Genomic DNA, 20,946 nt, shown 5'->3' with positions numbered 1-20,946 from the left:
AGTGTCAAACAAGCCAGTCCCGGACTTCCCTGGTGGCGCAGTAGTTAAGAATCCACCTGCCAACGCAGGGGACACGGGTTCAAGCCCTGGTCCGGGAAGATCCCACATGCTGTGGAGCAACTAAGCCCGTGTGGCACAACTACTGAGCCTGCACTCTAGAGCCCACCAGCCACAACTACTGAGCCCGCGTGCCGCAACTACTGAAGCCCACGCACTCTAAGGCCTGTGCTCCACAACAAGAGAAGCGACCGCAATGAGAAGCCCACGCACACCACAACGAAGAGTAGCCCCTGCTCGCCACAACTAGAGAAAGCCCGCATGTAGCAGCAAAGACCCAACGCAGCCAAAAATAAATAAATTTATAACAAACAAAAAACAAGCCAGTCCCCTTTCCCCAGAGTAGTCATGTTTTGGTCACCTTGACCGACTTAATTGTATACATGACTTTCTATAGAAACTATTCAGTATCAGGGGATGGTTAGGCCTTAGTGTGGCACACTTAGCAAGGCCAGGCAAGGACGTTTGGGACCCATGGTAGACTACCTCTTCCTAAATCACTGGAAAGATTTGTAGAGAATTCATTTTTACTTCCAAAAAATTTAGCCCATTATTTCTAGACACTTTTGAACAAGACAGAATGAGCCAAAAGGGAAGGAAACTCCCACTTCTAAGCTAAAAGCAAAGTTTAGAGAGAAAACAATGCTCCTCAGGAACACGTGAATTATAACTTTGGTTTTTCTTTGATATTTATGAAGGCTGCCAAAATTACTCCCTCTAAATGTTACCAAAAGCTTGTTGAATTAGGTATTATTGAGACATAGGTAGCAGTATAGCAGCATATTCACTAAACCAAGGGTCCAAAATAAGATTGCCAAATATCATGAGGTTGTCCATTCTTCAGTAATTTCATTTATATATGTTTTCTTAATTTTTCAGAGTTTTATATTTTTGCCAGCCGAAACAACTGGAAATGTATTTGTTGTATTGGAACCTAGACTATATTGAATCCAAACTATTTGACTTTGAGGGCCACCACAATACAAAAATACACATGGATGAATCTATACCTTGAGAGCTGATACTAGGGTGAGCATTTATCATCGCCTGGAATCACTGTATAACAATTTTTCAGGGCAGGAAAAAGTTAGACTCTGGTACCTTATATCTGGAAGCAAAATAACAGTTCTGTCAGGCTGAATTTCCATGTCAGTTATTTCCTCTTTATGGATGTTGCATTCAATTATTCTGATGTTATAGGTCATTAATTAATGTCAAAGCATTTCTCTTTGACAACAGAACACTTTTCCACATAGAACAAAAAATAAAGAGATTTAAGAGACCATGCAGAAACCTGTATTGAGGAACACTAAACCCATCTGTCTCTGCTGTAATTGTCACAGCCCATTTGCAGACTTTCCCAGTTCTAGTGTGACCTCAGCCAAACACTAGATTAGGTTTCCATATCATTAGGACTGTGGGCACTGATTTGAGAAAAAGAGAATAAGTGAAACTCTGCCTGAGTAAAAACTAGTTGTACTTGATTTTTTAAAAAAATTCTCAAAGTCCAAATATCTCCTGTTGTATCAGCTAGAAATGATTTTGGTTGCAAGAACAATGTGGCTAGCAGTAGACAGGAGTTCATTTTTCTCACATAACAAGGTGACTGGAGATTTGTGGTTGCTGGGGAATTGGTTCAATGTCTCAACTGTATCAGGATCCTCTGCTCCATAACTTCATGGTCCCAATATGGTTGCTGCAACTCCAGGCATGGCATGAAGTAGAGAAAAAGAAATGTTTCCAGGATTTTTGTCCTTTTCATTATATAAAGCAAAACTCTCCCAGAAGCCCTCTGACAGATTTCTGCTTCTACTGCATTAGTCAGAAACCGTGAAGCATGGCCATTACTGGCTAGGAGGGAGACCGGGAAACCAAGGCTTTTTGTAGCCTCTAGAATGGGGACCAGGTGAGAGCAAAAGCAAATGGGAACAGACGTCGCGTTAGCCTGTCAACACATGTGAAACACATATAACTTCCATGCTATTCAGTTCTACTCAGTGGGACACAGTGTAGCAAAATGAAGGAAGAAATCACAGCAGTTCCATCTGACGGGGGTTCATAATCTCGTTTCATTTATTTTGCCAAAATACAAACCAAAGCCACTGTTCAAGCTTTCCTTACTAATATTTCCTTTAATGTACTGTCTGATCTGACCCAATTTAACGTCCTGCCTGCACGCATTTGCTCATGCTGTTAGCTCAGCCTCAAGGGATCTCTTCCCGTTTCTACATATTAAACATTTCATTTCTTCTTTACAACCTAGCTCAAATATTCTCTCTCCCATGAAGTGTTCCCTAATCTACCCAACTTTAAATTCTCTGTGAGTTCCCAAGATACATTAGTATTGTCTAAAATAACAAGAGCTTGAATGCTTTACATAGGATGATATCTCAACCTTCACAACCAGCCAATGAAGTAGGTACTATTGTTATTCCCATCCTATCGTTGTGAAACCAAAGTTCAGATTAAGTAATTGGGTGAAGAGCACACAGTTTGTAAGGGCTAGAGTGAAGATTCAACCCCAGCTCTATCTGATGCTGAAATCCATTCTCTTCCCATTATGCCATCACTTTCTCTATATACCCGCTGGCTGCAAAAGGGTAAACTAGGATAGGGAGAGCATCTTATTCACCTCTAATTACTCCCCTCCTATACTCACCCACTGCCTTGGAATTCAGAGGTGCTCACAAAGTTATTAAGTAAGTAAAGCTGAAGCCTCTGTCAATATGGCAGCAAAGTAGTACATCAGAAGGTTAGAAATCAGACTGTCTGGGTGCAAATCCTGACTTACTTAAGTTATTTATCTACCCTATACCACAATTTTCTCACCAGTAACATAAGAACAATGATAGCTTCTCTATCTCTACTGGGTTTAAATGAAACAATTTTGTAAAACAAAAATCCATCTGTGCACTTGGTGAGACCTAGCATCCTCAAGACTAGTATCTTTCTTGAGCTCTTACAATATTTTGTTTATTATTTCTTCATTCCCTCCCTTCTACTATCTGTTTTGTCCATGTAGAAACACTATCATGTGCACATTTAAACTTGTGGATCTATCATCCCTGTCTCTTGGTGTGTCTCTTATACTTTTCATTTCTTTGTCTCTATGCACTGTATTCTGGAAAAATCTCTTGGTTCAACTTCGTCTGTGTTTAAGGTGGAAATTAAGCCAGTATACACCATTAGGGCATTCTGTTTTGAGTCTTCCTGATTAAGTGTATATTCTGATTGTTTGATACCTATGTCATACTAGGGAGCAAATAGTTTTAATATCATTCCTAGGTGTGCTTGTTATTCTTTTCAGCCCATCTCTTGAGTTTTTTTTATTTCAATGATCATATATTTCATTTCTAAAAGCTCTAGTTATCTCTTCCCTCATGCACTTTCCTCTAGAATCTCTCTGGGGATATTATACTTAATTTTAAAGTCTTTGATTTGCCATGTTAACTGTTTCTTCCACTTGGGGAGTTTGCTAACTTTCTTTTATGGTTGTTCTTGGTTTTGTGCTTATATTTCTTTGAAGTATTTTATTATTCTGTCTATGGATTTTTGTTCCATGTAATGAATTTGACATTGCTAGCAATGAGGGGGTCTACATAGGTTTCATTTATCTGAATTAATCTGTAACGTCATTCTTTCAGTACAAAGACATATAAGTATTTTTGCATGGACCTTGTTCTGGCTGTATAATTACCAGCCACATGGGAGTGGAGCCTCCTTTATGAGCAGGTGATGCTATATGGGAAGCTCTGAGGGGAGGAAGTCTCCCTGAAAAATCAAAATCCCAGGGATATGCCTCTTCTGGGTTTGAAGTCCAAATTTATACTACCTACATGGTTTGATAATCCCAAACTATAAAACCAACGTGAAGAATTGGTCCTGGTCCAGTGATACCTCCTCAAGAACTCAATGTGCCAATTATCAGTTTGCTGCCTCTCAGCTCTAAATCTACATTTCTTGGCCATGCTTTGTGATACTGGACCTCGTAAACATTTCTCCTTTGCCAGATAGTGTAATGTTGGGCTTTGTCAAGTGAGGGTGCTGGAGGAACAGCACAGAAGAGGCAAGAGCTCCTCTTTCTGGTCTGGTGTGTTTTTCTTTCCTGAATCTATGGTGCAACTGTCAGTGATGTGCAGGAGATGGAGTGGTGCTCACCATTCAGCAATCTTCACCAGAGTCCCAGCAGGTGGCATCTTTGCCAACAGTGTATAGGAGACCCAGTGGCACACACCCCCAGTGAGCTTCCCTGGCACCCTAACAGGCAGCTCCCTGCTCTCCAGCCCTAGCTCACTAGCCCCAGCTCACTAGCACCCTGGTGAGCAGCTCCTTGGTCACCAGCCTTGGCCTTCCAGTTGTGGACCAGCTCTGACCTGTTGCACCTCGGAGGATTTCCCCACCATCCAGTGGGCTGCAACCCACCCTCTCTGATGAGGTTGAGGTCTGAGTCTTAGCCTAGAGGTAGGGAAGGGGCAGTGCTCTTTTAAGTTTTTTTCATCCTTGGATCCTTTCCCTCAACTCTAGAGACAGTAGGGGCTCCCTGCAATGCTATTCCTGTGTTCTTCAGAGTTCTCTTTTATCCATTTAGTAATCACCTTTAACTCATTAGTAATTCTTTGTATTAATGATGTTCAAATTACTGGTGTGTTTTATGTCTCCTTGCTGGACCCTAATTGATACACCTGGCAAAAGTAAATGCAAAGAGACCCAGTTGCATTGGATACACATAGAAAGAAAGAAAAAAGACCCACTGCTGTTGAACTTACAATAACAAATTATAAGGCCTCATAAGGAAACAACTCACCACAAGTAGAAATCAGCAGACATAATAAGTGGAAGGATTAGAGCCCCCCAAACCAGAGATAATAGAATAAAATTAGAAAGAGAATATAAAATCAGAATATTTTAGATAATCAAAAACCTAAAAGAAGGATCAAAACACTAAGAACAAGACTCTATGAAAAAAGAACAGATAGCTTAGGAAAAATAACCATAGAAATACAAAGATAAAAAAATACAGGCACTGAAAAAAGATTTCATGGATGAATTAAAAAGCAAATTAGACACAGCTAAAAAGAGAATAAATGAATTATGTAACAGATTTAAGGAAATGTTTCAGAATTTTGTGACACAGTGACACAAAGATTGAAAATATTTAAAGAAATTTAAGAGAGCTGGAAGATAAAATGTGTAAGAGCTAGAGCAGTGTTTATAGTTTGCTACCTTTTGAGTAAGAAAGAGGAAAATGAGGCTACGTATTCATATTTTATTTCAGTAAAAAACTCAAAGGGTGCACCAAAAATGATAAAGAATAGTACACCTGTGTGAATGTGCTTGTGGTAGGGGAAATGGTAGATGTGGGTGAGGGTGGGACTGAGATTTTTGTTACTGCATACATTTTATTATTTCTTTTTTTAACCTCGAGCTAATATCTCACTTTATTCTTTTCCAGTTTTGTTGAGATATAATTGACATACAGCACCGTATAAGTTTACAGTGTACAGCATGATGGTTTGACTTACATATATTGTGAAATGATGGCCACAGTAAGTTTAGTGAACATCCATCATCTCATATAAATACAAAAAAAAAGAAAAAGAAAAAAGAGAGTTTTCTTCCTTGTGATGAGAACTCTTAGGACCTACTCTCTTAACTTTTAAATATACTATACAGCAGTGTTAAATATAGTCATCATGCTGTACATTGCATTCCTAGTACTCGTGTATACATGTTATATTGGTTTAATTTACAAACCATGTGTGTTACTGTAGGTCCTCTGAGAAGCAGAAGCCAAGATGGAATCGGACATGCAAGAGACTGATTGGGGGAAATGCCTCTGTGTGTAAAAGGGGAGGGAGAACCAGAAAGTAGGAAAGAGTCTTCAGACCACAATGCAAGTCTGACCCCTGGCAAAAAGGGAGCGTTGCCTAGGCAGATTTTGAAACTGCAGTGCAGTTCTAAGAAAGGCTCAGCCAGGCTAATGAGGAGTCCTTAAGCCAAAGTAGCCCATCAGAGGAGTCACATGTCTTGCCAGAATGGGTCTGCCTTAGTATCCTTGCCCTGCTTAGTCACTGACTGAGAGCAGCCTGTGTGAAATGTGGCCTCGGTGGTTTCCATGCTAATGTGGTGGTGGATTCAGAGTGCAGCAGCTGAGGCCATCTGTCAGTTACACTCCCATAGCAAGAGATCTGAGTAGCATATTTTCAAAGCTGCCACCCCATGTGATTAAATTTTGTATTCAAAGAAGGACAAAATAAAGACATTTTCAGACAAAGATGGAACACAGACTGTCACTCTAAGAACCTCTGAAGGATTCACTTTGGGAAGAAATATTTTGAATCCTGAAGGACAGTGTAGGATGCAGGAAGTGATGGTGAACAAATAAATTGGTAAATATGTGGGAAAGAAATTGGTAAATATGCAGATAAATCTAAATAGGCATTGACTATTAAAAAAAACAAAGATGACAACAATAATTAATTTGGGTGTATTAAAAACAAGGTGGAATTAAAACATTGGCAGTGACATGTAAAAATGGAAGGGGAAATTGGGGGTAGAGTATTTTAAGGTCCAAGCATCAGTCAGGCTGTAAACAAGTTAAGATGAAGTCATAGTGGATTAGAGTGGGCCCTAAATCCAATGATTGGATTTGATGAATAGGAGAAAGTAAGGGGAGATTTACATAGAGAGATGCACAGAGGGAAGAAAGCCATGTGATGATGGTGGCAGAGATTGGAGTGATGCAGTTACAAGGCAAGGAACATCAAGAATTACCAGGAGCTACCATAAACTAGGAAGAGGAAGTATTCTTCACTACAGTCTTCAGAGAGAGCATGGCCCTGCCACACCTTGATTTTTGGGTTTTGCCTCCAAAACTGTGGGAGAATAAATTCCTGTTGTTTAAGCTAACAAGTGTGCGGTAATTTGTTACGGCGGCACTAGGAAACTGATATACTGCCAAACTCTTCCAGAGTGGCTGGACCAGTTTACATTCCCACTGCCAGCGTATGAGAGATCCAGTTTTTCTGCATCCTCACCAGCATGTGGTATCATAGTTATATTTTATTTTAGCTGTTCTAATAATTCTGTAGTGATAATCTCATTGTGGTTTAAATTTGTATCTCCCTAATGACTAATGATGTTGACATCTTTCCACGTACTTATTTGCCATCCATCTCTCTTCCTTGGTAAAATACCTGTTCAGGTCTTTTGCCTATTTTATAATTGGATTTTTTCCTACATTTTGAATTTTTTTACATATTCTACAAAGAAAGCTTTTAGCAGATATATGGTTGCAAATATCTTCAACCACACTGTAGCTTGTCGTTTCATCCTCTTGATAGAGTATTTCATGGTACGAGTTTTTAATTCTGATGAAGTCCAGTTTGTTAATTTGTTTCTTTTTTGAATTGTGATTTTAGTGTCATTTCTAAGAACTCTTCACCTAGTCCTGGGTCCTGAAGATGTTCTCCTATGCTTTCTTCTAAAAGTTTCATAGCTTTACATTTTACATTTAAACCCATGATCCATTTTGAATTAATTTTAGTACATACAATTTTAGTACATAGTGTGATGTTTAGGTCAAGGCTCACTTTTTTCTTTTTTCTTTTTTCTATGAATGTCCAGTTGTTCTGGCGCAACTTGTTAAAAAGACTGTCTTTCTTTTATTGAATTGCTTTTGCATGTTTGTCAAAAATCTATTGGCCATTTCAACAAATAATGTTGGGAAACCTGGATATTCACATGCCAGAGAATGAATGTGGACCGATACCTCACACCATATACAAAAATTAACTCAAATTTATCAAAAACCTAAATGTAAGAGCTCTCTGTTGTTCAGATTGTGTAATTTATATTGATTTGTCTTTGAGTCCACTGATTCTTTCCTCCATCCTCTCCAATCTACTATTGAACCCTTCCAGTGAGTTATTTCAGTAATTGTACTTTCCAGTAATTTCTTTTTTTCTTTTTTGATATCTTCTATTTCTTTGTTGAGAATTTTTTTCATTTGTTTCAAGAGTGTTTATAATTGCTCACTGAAGCATTTTTATGATTAATGCTTTAAAATCCTTGTCAGGTAATTCCAACACCTGAGTAATCTCAGTGTTGGCATCTGTTGCAATTGTCCTGGTTTTTGGTATGAAAAGTTGTCTTTGATTGTATCCTCGGTATTTTGGGTATTATGTTGTGAGACTCTGGATCCTAATTAATCATTCTTAGCAGGCAGTCCTGTTTAGGTGTAGGGAATAAGTCCACCTTTTGTCCATTTGTAAAATTGGTTTGCTTGTTTTCTTATTAATGAGTTGTAAGAGTACTTTGTATATTCTGGATATACAAATCCTTTATCTGGATATGTGATTTGCAAATATTTTCTCCCAGTCTGTGCCTTTTCTTTTCATCTTCTTAGTGGTTTTTATTGGTGTTTCTTGTGGTGTTTTGCAGTTAGAAGTTTAAAAGTTTTGAATTTTGATGATGTTGGATTTATTAATTCATTCTCTTATGAATCATACTTTTGGGGTCATATCTAAGACACCTTTTCCTAACCAAGGTCCTTAAGATTTTCTCCTGTTTTCTATTACAGATTTTATGGTGTTGGCTTTTACATTTAGGTCTCTGATCCAGTTTAATTTTTTAGTATGGTGTGCATGTGGATGTCCAATTTCCCCAGCACCATTTGTTGAAAAGATTATCATTTTCCCCATTGAAATGCCTAGCACCTTTGTCAAAAATCAACTGACCATAAATATAAAAGTTTATTTCTAGATTCTCAATTCTTTTCCATTGATCTATATGTCTGTCTTTATGCCAACACCATACTATATTGATAACTACAGCTTATAATAAGCTCTGAAATTGGGGAGTGAAAGTCTTAAACCTTGTTTTTTTTTTTTTTTTTTTGCGATACACGGGCCTCTCACTGCTGTGGCCTCTCCCGTTGCAGAGCACAGGCTCCGCATGCGCAGGTTCAGCAGCCATGGCTCACGGGACTAGCCGCTCCGCGGCATGTAGGATCTTCCCGGACCGGGGCACGAACCCGTGCCCCCTGCATCGGCAGGCGGACTCTCAACCACTGCGCCACCAGGGAAGCCCCTTAAACCTTGTTTTTAATTTTCAAAATTGTTTAGGGTATTCTAGGTCTATTCCATTTAATTTTAGGATCCATACTAAGTCAGAAACTGTGAAGGATCTGAGACTTTATCCTACTTTCCAACAAAGTGAGTTTGCCACAGTTTCACACACATATACTGACAGCAGACATCAGACCCCTGTGTCAGTGACACAGATGGTTTATCACTCACAGTAAAAGCAGAATCCAGAGTAGCATCTTGCATTAGCTCCCCATGTGGCTGTTCTCTACAGGGCAACACAAATGAGGGTCAGATGCTTACCTGCACATGCAGTGGGTTTCAGCACAGGAAAGGATCCCCCAAATTATGAGTCTCTAAGCTTATATAAGATTGCTGGCACATCTGCCCATTCTCCTCTTTAGGCAGGGAGGCGGAGACAGCCAGCCAGCCAGACAAACAGACAGAAACAGAGACAGAGAGAATGACTTCATCTTTATTCAGGATTGTAAACAAATCTTCTTTCGGAGGAGAGGGAAAGGCCTCTTAGATATATCACCTTGGAATGTAAGCAAATACCTCTCTTAAAGAGACATATCTCTAAATCTCTAGCTTCTAAAGCCTTTGCTGTTCAAACATGTTCTTTGCTCAGAAGACCTAACTACAGAACTGTGAAATATCCCATAGAAAATTGTTTCCCAACAATCAGTTTGTCAATTTCTGCCCCCAAAAAAAATCGGCTGGAATTTTGGTAGGAATTGTATTAATCTACAGATCAGTTCGGGGAGAATTTCCATATTAATAATACTGAGTCTTCCAATCCATGAACATGAGATGTTTCTCCATTTATTTAGATCTTTTTTTTTTTTTTTTTTTTTTGCGGTACGCGGGCCCCTCACTCTTGTGGCCTCTTCCGCTGCGGAGCACAGGCTCCAGACGTGCAGGCCCAGCAGCCATGGCTCATGGGCCCAGCCGCTCCGCGGCATGTGGGATCCTACCGGACCGGGGCACGAACCCGTGTCCCCTGCATCGGCAGGTGGACTCCCCACCACTGCGCCACCAGGGAAGCCCCTAGATCTTTTTAAATTTCCCTCATCAGTGTTTTTAAATTTTCAGTGTACTTGTCTTGTACTTATTTTGTTAAACTTATCCCTAAGTATTTTTATTATTTTTATTTATTTTTTAAAGATTTTTTTTATTTTGGATGTGGACCATTTTTAAAGTCTTTATTGAATTTATTACAATATTGCTTCTGTTTTTATGTTTCAGTATTTTGGCCATGAGGCATGTGGGATCTTAGCTCCCCGACCAGGGATCAAACCTGTACCCCTTGCATTGAAAGGCAAAGTCTTAGCCACTGGACCACCAGGGAATTCCCTATTTTTATGCTATTGTGAATGAAATTGTTTTTTTATTTTTGGAAATATAGTTGACATGCAATATTATGTTAGTTTTAGGTGAATGGAACTCTTAATTTCACTTTGGATTGTTTATTGCTTGTAAATAGTAATACAATTGATTTTCATATACTGCTTTTGTATCCTGTGATTTTGCTGAACTTATTTATTGGTTCTAATAGTTTTTTGTATGTGAATTCCTTAGGATTTTCTACATATAGGATCATGTCATCTTCAAATAAAGTCAGTTTTACTTATTCCCTTACAATCTGGATGCCTTTTATATTTCTTGACTGATTGCACTGGCCAGAACTCCTGTACAATGTTGAAGTGGCAACAGTGAAGTGGAAAGAGTAGGCATCCTTGCTTTATTGCAGATCTTAAGAGGAAACGTCCACTCTTTTATCATTAAGTATGATGTTAACTGCAGGGTTTTTGTACGTCTTTATCAGGTTGAGGAATTTCCCTTCTATTCTAGGTTTGTTGAGAGTTTGTATTATGAATATCAAATGCTTTTTTTTCCTGTATCTATTGAGATGATCACATGGTTTCTGTCTTTTATGTCACATTGTTCATTTTCAAGTGAATCTAATTTTTCTGAACTTTTAGAAGGGAGATATGGATTTATAACTTTATGGCTAGAGCTCTCTCCTGCTGTTTTTGTTAAGTGTTGAAAACTATGGTGGCTTAATTTCTGAGCTCTTCAGCCTCCATTCCCTCCTCTACTTTTTCTGGACTGGTTCTCTCCTTTGTCTGTATTGTCACTATCCTGTTCAATTTAGATTCATCAGCAGATTTCCTCAGTGCGGATCTTTATCATCAAAGGATGCTTTCACCGGTTAGTCCCAAAAGCTCATATGTTTCAGTCAGGCTGTTTTAGCCCTCTTAGACCTTACTGTAGATCCATGGTACTCAGTAGCTATTGGAATGTTATAACCTTTACAGTTTTAGCTCCTGTCCTCGTACTGGCTGTATGAGCTCTCAGTGAGAACCTGTTGGTTATATTGTTGTCCTCAGGTCAGTGAGACTCCCTATTGCTTCCCTATGCTTCCTTCTGTACATAAGCTGATACTGTAAGTATTGTAGCTGTCACTAGTTTGTCCCTACTTGCTCATAGTTTGTGGGGTTTTTTGGGGGGGGATTTATCATCCAGTTTTGTTGCACAAATAGCTCCTATTTAAAAAGAAAGCTAGAAGCTAAATAACTTAAACATAAAAATGGGAAACCAAAGAACAAAAGTGAAGTATGTCAACTCCTGGGACCAGTACTGTGACAGATGTGTGTGTGTGTTATATAATCCCTTTTGTTGGACCACATCTTTTGTGCACCAGGTGGCAGAAATAATTGGGAATGGACAGGGAAAAAACAACAAAAAAAGTGACACTCTTCACCTCTACTACCTCAACTTGCTAATTTCTTTTTTAACAATTTAATGAAAATCAAGTTACATTAGGGAGTATGGTATTATATTTTACACAAGGTAGTTCTGAGTGGAGAAGAAAGGCAATTAATGAGCTGGTGTTTTGGTGTTGCAACAGATGTAATTCGAATCCTTTAAATAAAGATGTTTGAGGTTTCTATCATGGTGGGATAATGAGACCTGTTATTATAGTATATTCTCTGTTCAAGGTGGGAGACCTTCAGACTGAATTTTACTCCCAACTGCCATCAGAAGACAAGTAAAATAAGCAAATATTCATGACCTAAGTACAAATAATTACTCAATAAAGTTAAAGTCCAACAAATGTGAAACCAGTGAAAGTAGTCTAGAGGCTCTAGGTAGATATTTTTAAACCAAATAACTGTGACCTTGATTATACCATACGATGATTTATGCATATATAGATATAAATATCTAGATTCATATTTAAAAGTAAATACTTAAAATCTGGCATGCTATGTGCTTAGAATTCTCAGTGACTAAAATAGGGAATTTCCATTTTTAAAAAGGAAGATGTTTCAATGGGATATTTCAAACCCACCTCCACACACACTATTCTTATCCCAAGAATTTTATTTCCATCGTTGTGCAACACTTTGAATTTCTCCACAAATAACTTTATACTTTTGCCTTAAATTCCCTAAATGCTTAAAATCATGTATCTTAAACCTTAAAAACATCCCTAGTTCACGTAATAATTTATGATGCCCAAGTTTGGAAATGTAACTCCAATTCCTTAGCTGAGAATAAATTTTGAAAATTATTTTTAAGAATTACCAAAATCAAAAAAGTAAAGATTAACAAGAAGCATTTATCTTGAATATTGAGCCTTTATAATAAAAAGTAGGGGATCTACTTCTCTAGTCATTATATTTTATTGAGGAGCCATAGAAGGAAGCATATACTTGCAAGATGTTTTTAAGGTACACACATTTGAAAGCAAGTCTTAATTTTAAAATCAATCTAGTTTCAAATATTTTTCCAACTGCCTGGTATACTCCAATTAGATGCCATAATAACTGGTTATGCTTTAAAATTATAGGAAGAATAATTAAAGGATTTACTAAGGAAAATTAAAAATACATCGCAGAGTGATGATGTCCAAGTAATTTGAAAATTCAACTTACAATTAGTGCTAGTTCCAGAAGAGAGATTTATAGTAAGCAGAGCTTGGTGAATACAACTGTATGTCTAATATTATCTGTATCTAAGAAATAATTTATTTCACTTAAGCCTGTTCAAAATTGAGCTAACACTGAAAAAGAGATTAAGGTAAAAGATGAAAGGTTTTCCTGGATATCAACCAGTGTCCCCAATTTTTTAGGGCAGGGAGTGGGAGAAGATGAATGACACAAGAAAGGAAAGCGATCATGAAGGAATTGCTGAGAAGAAAAAAGAACACATACCCAAGAACAAAACAAACAAAATCCTGGCTCTTGAAGATCTACAGTCTGGAGAAGAAGGAGGAGTCCATATTCACAACTCTTATGAATACACTGAATGGGGACCTGACAGACAACATTATCTTTTATTAGTTAGAGTTATAACTATTGATAGAATCAAAACGTTGTGATTGAAGGATATTGAAGGAATAGCTTGTGGAAAATATTTGCCCAGTGACCAGCATTATAGTTCTTAAAGCATAATCGTCAGCCAATAGTTCCCTGTTGAAACACATTTAATTAGAGTAGGCAACATGATTCATTGAAAATACTTCCTGAGCCCCTACAATGTGCCAGGGATCGTTCTAAACACCGAGATTAAAGAGAAAACAAAACAGATAGAAGTTCATACCTTCATAAAATTATATTGTGGTTGGAAAAACACAGATAAAAACAAGATAAATAAAATTATAGATAAAAATATAAAGATATAGATACAGATATAGATACAAAAAGAGCTATAGCAATAGAGCTAAGTGCTAAAGAGAAAAAACAAATGAAGCCAGGGAGGGGGATAAGATGTCTTGGGCAGCGGTGATGGTGGTGGTATGAAGATGAATAAGAAGGTGACATTAAATAACATCTGAAGAGAGTGAGGGTATTCAGGGAAAGAGAATTCCAGGCAGAGGAAAGAGCAAATGCCAAGATGTTGCGACAGGAGCTTGTCTGATGTGTTAGATGAATTACAAGAAGGCCAGTGCGGCTTGAGCAAAATGAGGGAAGGGAAGAGAAATAAGAGATGAGGTCACCTCTCAGAGTTACAATTTTTTCCTTGTGATGAGAACTTTTTAAGTTCTACTCTCTTAGAAACTTTCAAATATACGATACAGTATCGTGAACTATGGTCATCAGGTGGTACATTACACCCCCAGAGCTTATTTATCTTATCACTGGAAGTCTGTACCTTTTTTTACCACTTTCACCCAATTCTTCCATCCCCCCAGCCGCTGCCTCTAGCAACCACATATCTGATCTCTGTTTCTGTGAGTTTGGTTTCTTAGATTCCGTATAGAAGTGAGATCATGCAGTATATGGTATACAGTATGTACAGAACGGACTTCGGTGGTCTGACCAAATGAATAAATGATGGATATTAGCTAAACTCATTGTGATGATCATTTTGTGGTATACACCTTAAATGTATACAATGTTATAAGTCAATTATATCTCAATAAAACTGGAAAAAAATAATGGCAACACCAAGTGTGGGTGAGGTTATGGAGAAACTGGATCTCTCATACATTGCTGGTGGAAAGTAAAATGGCACAGCTACTCTGGAAAACAGTTTTGCAGTTTCTTTAAAGACTAAACACACTTCCAATATGGCCCAGCAATCACACTTCTCGGTATTTATTCCAGAGAAACAAAAAAACTTATGTCCACACCAAAACCTGTATATGATTGTTCATAGCAGTTTTATGTGTACTAGCCTAAAATTGGAAACAGCCCAGATGTGTTTCACACATGATGTTAAGCAACTTTGGTCCATCTGTGCCACGGAGTACTACTCAGCAATAAAAAGAAGTGACTACTTACTATATATAAAATAGAGAGCTAATAAGGACCTACTGTATAGCACAGGGAACTCTACTCAATACTCTGTAATGACCTATATGGGAAAAGAATCTAAAAAGGAGTGGACATATGTATATGTATAACTGATTCACTTTGCTGTACAGCAGAAACTAACACAACATTGGAAATCAACTAGACTCCAATAAATTTTTTTTAAAAAAGAGGAAATGTGATTTAAAAAAACAAGAAGCGACTACTGATACATGCAACAGCTTGGGTGAATCCTAAGGGATTATATTGAGTGAACAAAAGCCAATTTCAAAAGCTCACATACCTTGTGATTCTATCCGTACGACATTCTCTACCGACGAAATTATAAAGCTGGAGACTAAATTAATGGTTGCCAGGATTCGAGTTGGTGGGGTGACTATAAAGGGTTAGCAAAAGGGTGTTCTTTCCAGTGACAGTTCTTTCCAGTGACAGAAATGTTCTGTATCGTGATTGCAGCGGTGGTTACACAAAGCTACACATGTGATAAAGTGACACAGAACTACACACACACATTGTACCAATGTCAGTTTACTGGTTTTAATATGGCTTCACAGTTAGGGAAGATGTAACTATTGGGGAAAATGAGTGAAGAGTACCTGGGGTCTCTCTGTACTATCACCACAATTTCCTGTGAATCTATAATTATTTCAAAGGGAAAAGTTGAAAAATGTAATTAAAAAACCAACAGAAAAAACCTTTATTGAAAGACATTGAAGACCTAGAGAGAGAGAGAGAGGTCAGAGAGGTAATTGAGGGCAGCTCATGCCCCACCCATTGTGAAGTCTTATAACGATTCTGAGTGAGCTGAAGAGGAACTGGAAGTTTCAAAGGTGTTGTATCATCAGACTTATGCTTTACCAGGACCACCCTGACTTCTGTGATGAGAACAGAATGAATCAAGAGAGGGCTTCTTTTTAAGATTAGAGAAATAACAGTTTCTTTGCAAGGTACACTAATGGAACAGTCCAGTAGAGAGGGGGGAAATTGATGATGCAAAAAAGAGAGGGGAGAATTATAACTTATCAGCGACTTAGCAAAGATAGCTAACTAGTCACCTTAAGCAATTGAAATATATCTAACATACTATATAATTTACTGATTTATTATACTTATTGTCTGTGGTCTATCTTCCCCCACTGGAAAGTAAACTGTACAGGGGCAGGGACTTTTTTTTGTTTGCTTGTGAAGGCCAAGCATGTAATAGGTGCTCAGTACATTTTTGCTGCATGAACATATTCTTACAGGCATAAAGAAAAAAAAGTTCTTGTCACATAAGCACAAGAACTTGCTTTGGAGTGTGGGGCAGCGCTTGGGATGATGGGAAGAAACGGTGCCTAAAGAAATACAGAGAGAAACGCCAAGCCAGCCATTGGTACGACTCCATCCTGTAGGGACACAGAAAGACATTGTCCTTTTATGCTTCATGTTTTATGCTTAGTTTTGAAATCCTTTTGTATCCAGAGTGAAATGTAGGGAAAGATTTTCATTCTCTATCACATGATTACCAGAAGTACACACTTGATAAATATAGTTTGAAGGACTACACTCCTTTTCAAAGGGCTCACCAGGCCAATGATTCTGGCATTAGGCCATATAATTTCCTAAAACATCCCCAACCCTGAGGTACACACACCAACCACTGCAAGAGTCATTACTAAAGATTAAATATTTTTATTTTCTTAAAGACTAATTTTAGGGAAGCATTAAAAATGGATTCATTTGGCCAGACCACAGAATTCAGTTCTGCCAATTTTCTTTATATAATATGCTGGGTATTCTCTCTGACAGTAATCAAGGCCTGTGGAAAAAGAGCTTGTGCTGTGGTACACTGACCCTCTTGTCCAGAGTATTCAAGCAAATGTCAGATTCTCTTCTCTGGTTTGGAAAAGTTAAGAAAGGGCATATTCTCTAGAACACAAGTTATAATTTCTAACACTTATAAGGGTACCTTATTCGAAAACAATTCAGCTTGAATTGCTGTTTAAGGGCTGAAACTCACATACTGCTTTGAGCTTCAGTGTTCATTGCTCAGCTAAGAAACTGGACATTATTGTAAGTGATAAATCCATTTATCTCTCTGTAACAGAAAATAATCAAGTACCTTTCCTGTCCTCAAAGAAACAGTTGTCGTCCTCATAACCTAGCAAGTTACAACTGAATTCATTATCTCATTCACACAAGACTGCCATTTTAATTTGTGGGAATTACTACAGTAAACAATTTTGTAAGTAGAATAGACAGAAGTCATATCTTTTAAAAGATTTCTTGATCTCTATATTTTAGGGAAAAGTGAATCTTTGATCTTTTGTGCCAGAGATGAACTGACCTGATTTGATAGGTTACTGGGTTTTCTTCATAATTAACATACAATATTATTGACATTTTTGTGTATATACGCTTCTATGAATTCTAACACATCTATAGATCTGTGTAACCACTACCACAGTTACGACAGAGAACAACTACATCACACACCCCACCCCACTTCCTCTTGCTATCTTGTTGTAGCAGGGGTTGGCAAACCACATCCGAGTCAAATCTGGCCTGTGGCCTATTTCTTAGGGCCAGAAGCTAAGAATGGTTTTTACATTTTTAAGCGTTGCAAAAAGAACAAAAGTACCAAACAAAAATATAGAAGAACATGCAACAGAGACCATATGTGACCCACGAAGCCTTCAAGTATTTACTATCTGTCCCTCTGCAGAAAACATTTTATAGTCATGCCCTTGCCCTGCCCCTAACCCTTGGAAACCATTAATCTGTTTTTTGTCACTAAAGTTTTATCTTTGAAAGATGTCGTACACATGGAATCACACAATATGCAGCCTTTTGAGACTTCGGAGCACAACGCTTTTGAGAGTCATCCATGACGTTGCATTTGTCAATAGTTCTTTCCTTTTCATTGCTGAGTAGAATTCTATTGTATGGATGTACCACCACTGGTTTATTCATTTACCTGTTGAGGGACATTTGGGTTGTTTCCAGTTTTTGGCATCTATGAATGGAGCTGTTATGAACATTCATGTATAGATTTTTGGGTGAATATAAGTTTTCATTTCTCTAGGGAAATACCTAGGAGTGGGATTGCTGGGTCATATGGTAAGCGTATGTTTAACTTTATAAAAAACTGCCAAAGTGTTTTTCAGAGTGGCTGTACCAGTTTGCATTCCAACGAGTAAAGTATGAGAGTTCCACTTGCTCTGCTTCCTTGTCAGTATTTTTTATTGTAGCCATTCTAATAGGTATATAGTGGTATTTCCTTGTGGTTTTCATTTGCATTTCCCTAATGGCTAATGATGTTTAATATCTTTTTATGTGATTATTTGCCATCCATATATCCTCTTTGGTGAAGTATTTGTTCAAGTCTTTTGCTATTTTTAAAAAAAATTTTAACTTAATTTTATTTATTTTTTTATAGAGCAGGTTCTTATTAGTTATCCATTTTATACATATTAATGTATATATGTCAATCCCAATCTCCCAATTCATCTTAAAAAAAACCTTTTTATTATGAAATAACTAAATTCATAGGATATTACAAAGATAGTACAGAGAGGTCCCATGTACCCTTCACCCAGGTTCCCCCAATGGTTACATCTTACATAACTATAGTAACAATATCAAAACCAGGAACTGACATTGGTATGATGTGTGTATACAGTTCTATGCCATATTGTCATTTGTGTAGATTTGTATAACCACCACTGCAAGTAAGATGCAGGGCTGCTCCATCACCACAAATATCTCCCTTGAGCTACCCCTTCATAGTCAGCCATAACCTCCCCTCAGTCATCCCAATCCCTGGCACCCAGTAATTTGTTTTCCATCTCTATACTTTTGTCACGTTGAGAATGCTATATAAATGGAATCATATAGTCTGTAACAGTTTGAGATTGCCTTTATTTTACTCAGCATGATACTCTCAATATCCATCCAAGTTGTTGCATGTATCAAGCGTTTGTTGCTTTTTATTGCACAGTAATTATTCCATGGTATAGATGTACCATGGTATGTTTAACCATTCCATTACTGAAGAACGTTTTGGTTGTTTTGAGTTTTTGGCTATTGTAAATAATGTTGCTCTGATCATTTGTGTACAGGTTTGTGTGGACATAAATTTTCATATCTCTGGGTTAAATGCTTAGGAGTGTGATTTCTGGGTTGTATTTTAAGATTTTGTCCATTTAAGAAATTGAGCTGTCTGTTTTCTTACTGTGTAGTTTTGAGAGTTCTTTATACATACTGGATACAAGTCTTTCTTTCAAATGGATCATATTTTCGGTGTCATGTCTAAGGAATCTTTGCCTAACCATTGACAATGACGATTTTCTCCTGCTTTTCATTCAAAAAGGTTTACATTTAGATATGGAATCCATTTTGAATTAATTTGGGGACAAGGTATGAGACTTTGATCCAGGTTCACTTTTTTTTGGCATGTGGGTGTTCAATGGTTTTAATACCATTTGTTGAATAGTCTTTTCCTTCTCCGTTGAATTGCCCAGTATGGTATATCATACGATGCAATGTTATTTGGCAATTAGAAAAGGAATGAAGTACTGATACTTGCTACAATAGGAATGAACCTTGAAAACATTAAACTAAGTGAGAGAAGCCAGTCACAGAAGGCTATGTATTGTATTCATTCCATTTATATGAAATGTCCAGAATAGGCAAATGTATAGAGACAGAAAGTAGATTGTTGGTCGCCTAGGGCTGGTGGGTTTGGGAGGAAATGAGGAGTTGACTGATAATAGATACAGGGTTTCTTTTTGAGGGGATAAAGTTCTAAAAGTGATTGTGGCGATAGTTGCAGAACTTTGTTAACATTACTAAAAAACATTGAGTTGTACACTTTAAATGAACTGTATGGTATGTGAATAGCATTTCAACAAAGCTGTTATAAAAACTGTTTTTTGAAGAAGTAAAAATGTTTGTGAAATCAAGCAATGACAGAACATAGCAACAAGCAAAAATTGAGGATAACTGAGCAAAAAGTAAGTAGTTTCAGACAATTTTAGAGAAGGGCAATAGTAAGGGTTGCTCAGAAAGCTATTTTGACTTTGTAAAGTGTTCAATGAGTTCTGAACATAAATTTCTTTAAAATGACCAAAGCCTATCATTGAGCGCTCATAGGAGTGTAAATTGACATAACCTTTATGGAAAGCAAGTTGTCAATGTATACCAAGAGTTTCTTTTAAACCCTAAGAATCTTTTACCCAGTAATTCCACTTTCAGAAATTTATAATCCTAAGAAAATACTTAAAATACATTCAAAGATTTATGGGGGGATGGAAGAGGGATGGATTGGGAGTTTGGGATTAGCAGATGCAAACTGGTATATATAGGACAGATAAACAACAAGGTCCTACTGTATAGCACAGGGAACTATATTCAATATCCTGTGATAAACCATAATGGAAAACAATATGAAAAAGAATGTATATATATGTATAACTGAGTCACTTTGCTGTACAGCAGTAATTAACACAACATTGTAATTCAACTATACTTCAATTTAAAAAAAGCAAAAAAAAAAATTGAATGGTAGAAGAAAAAATGTTTGTAGGAAGAAGGTACAGATGGAATGATGTGGATGTTTAGAAAATAACCATTTCAATAAAATAGATACACTAAACTTTAAAAAAAGATTTATGGGGCTTCCCTGGTGGCGCAGTGGTTGAGAGTCCGCCTGCCGATGCAGGGGACACGGGTTCGTGCCCCAGTCCGGGAAGATCCCACATGCCGTGGAGCGGCTGGGCCCGTGAGCCATGGCCGCTGAGCCTGCGCGTCCGGAGTCTGTGCTCCGCAGCGGGAGAGGCCACAGCAGTGAGAGGCCCGCGAACCGCAATAAATAAATAAATAAATAAATAAATAAATAAATAAATAAATAAATAAATAAATATTTATGAACAAATACTAAAAGTTTAGAGATAATTGAAGAGAACATGGCTAAGTACAACCATGCAATGAACATTGAC

The sequence above is a fragment of the Pseudorca crassidens genome, chromosome X (genome assembly GCF_039906515.1).
Source record: "Pseudorca crassidens isolate mPseCra1 chromosome X, mPseCra1.hap1, whole genome shotgun sequence".
NCBI classification, from domain to species: Eukaryota; Metazoa; Chordata; class Mammalia; order Artiodactyla; family Delphinidae; genus Pseudorca; species Pseudorca crassidens.
This window is presented reverse-complemented; position numbering follows the sequence as displayed.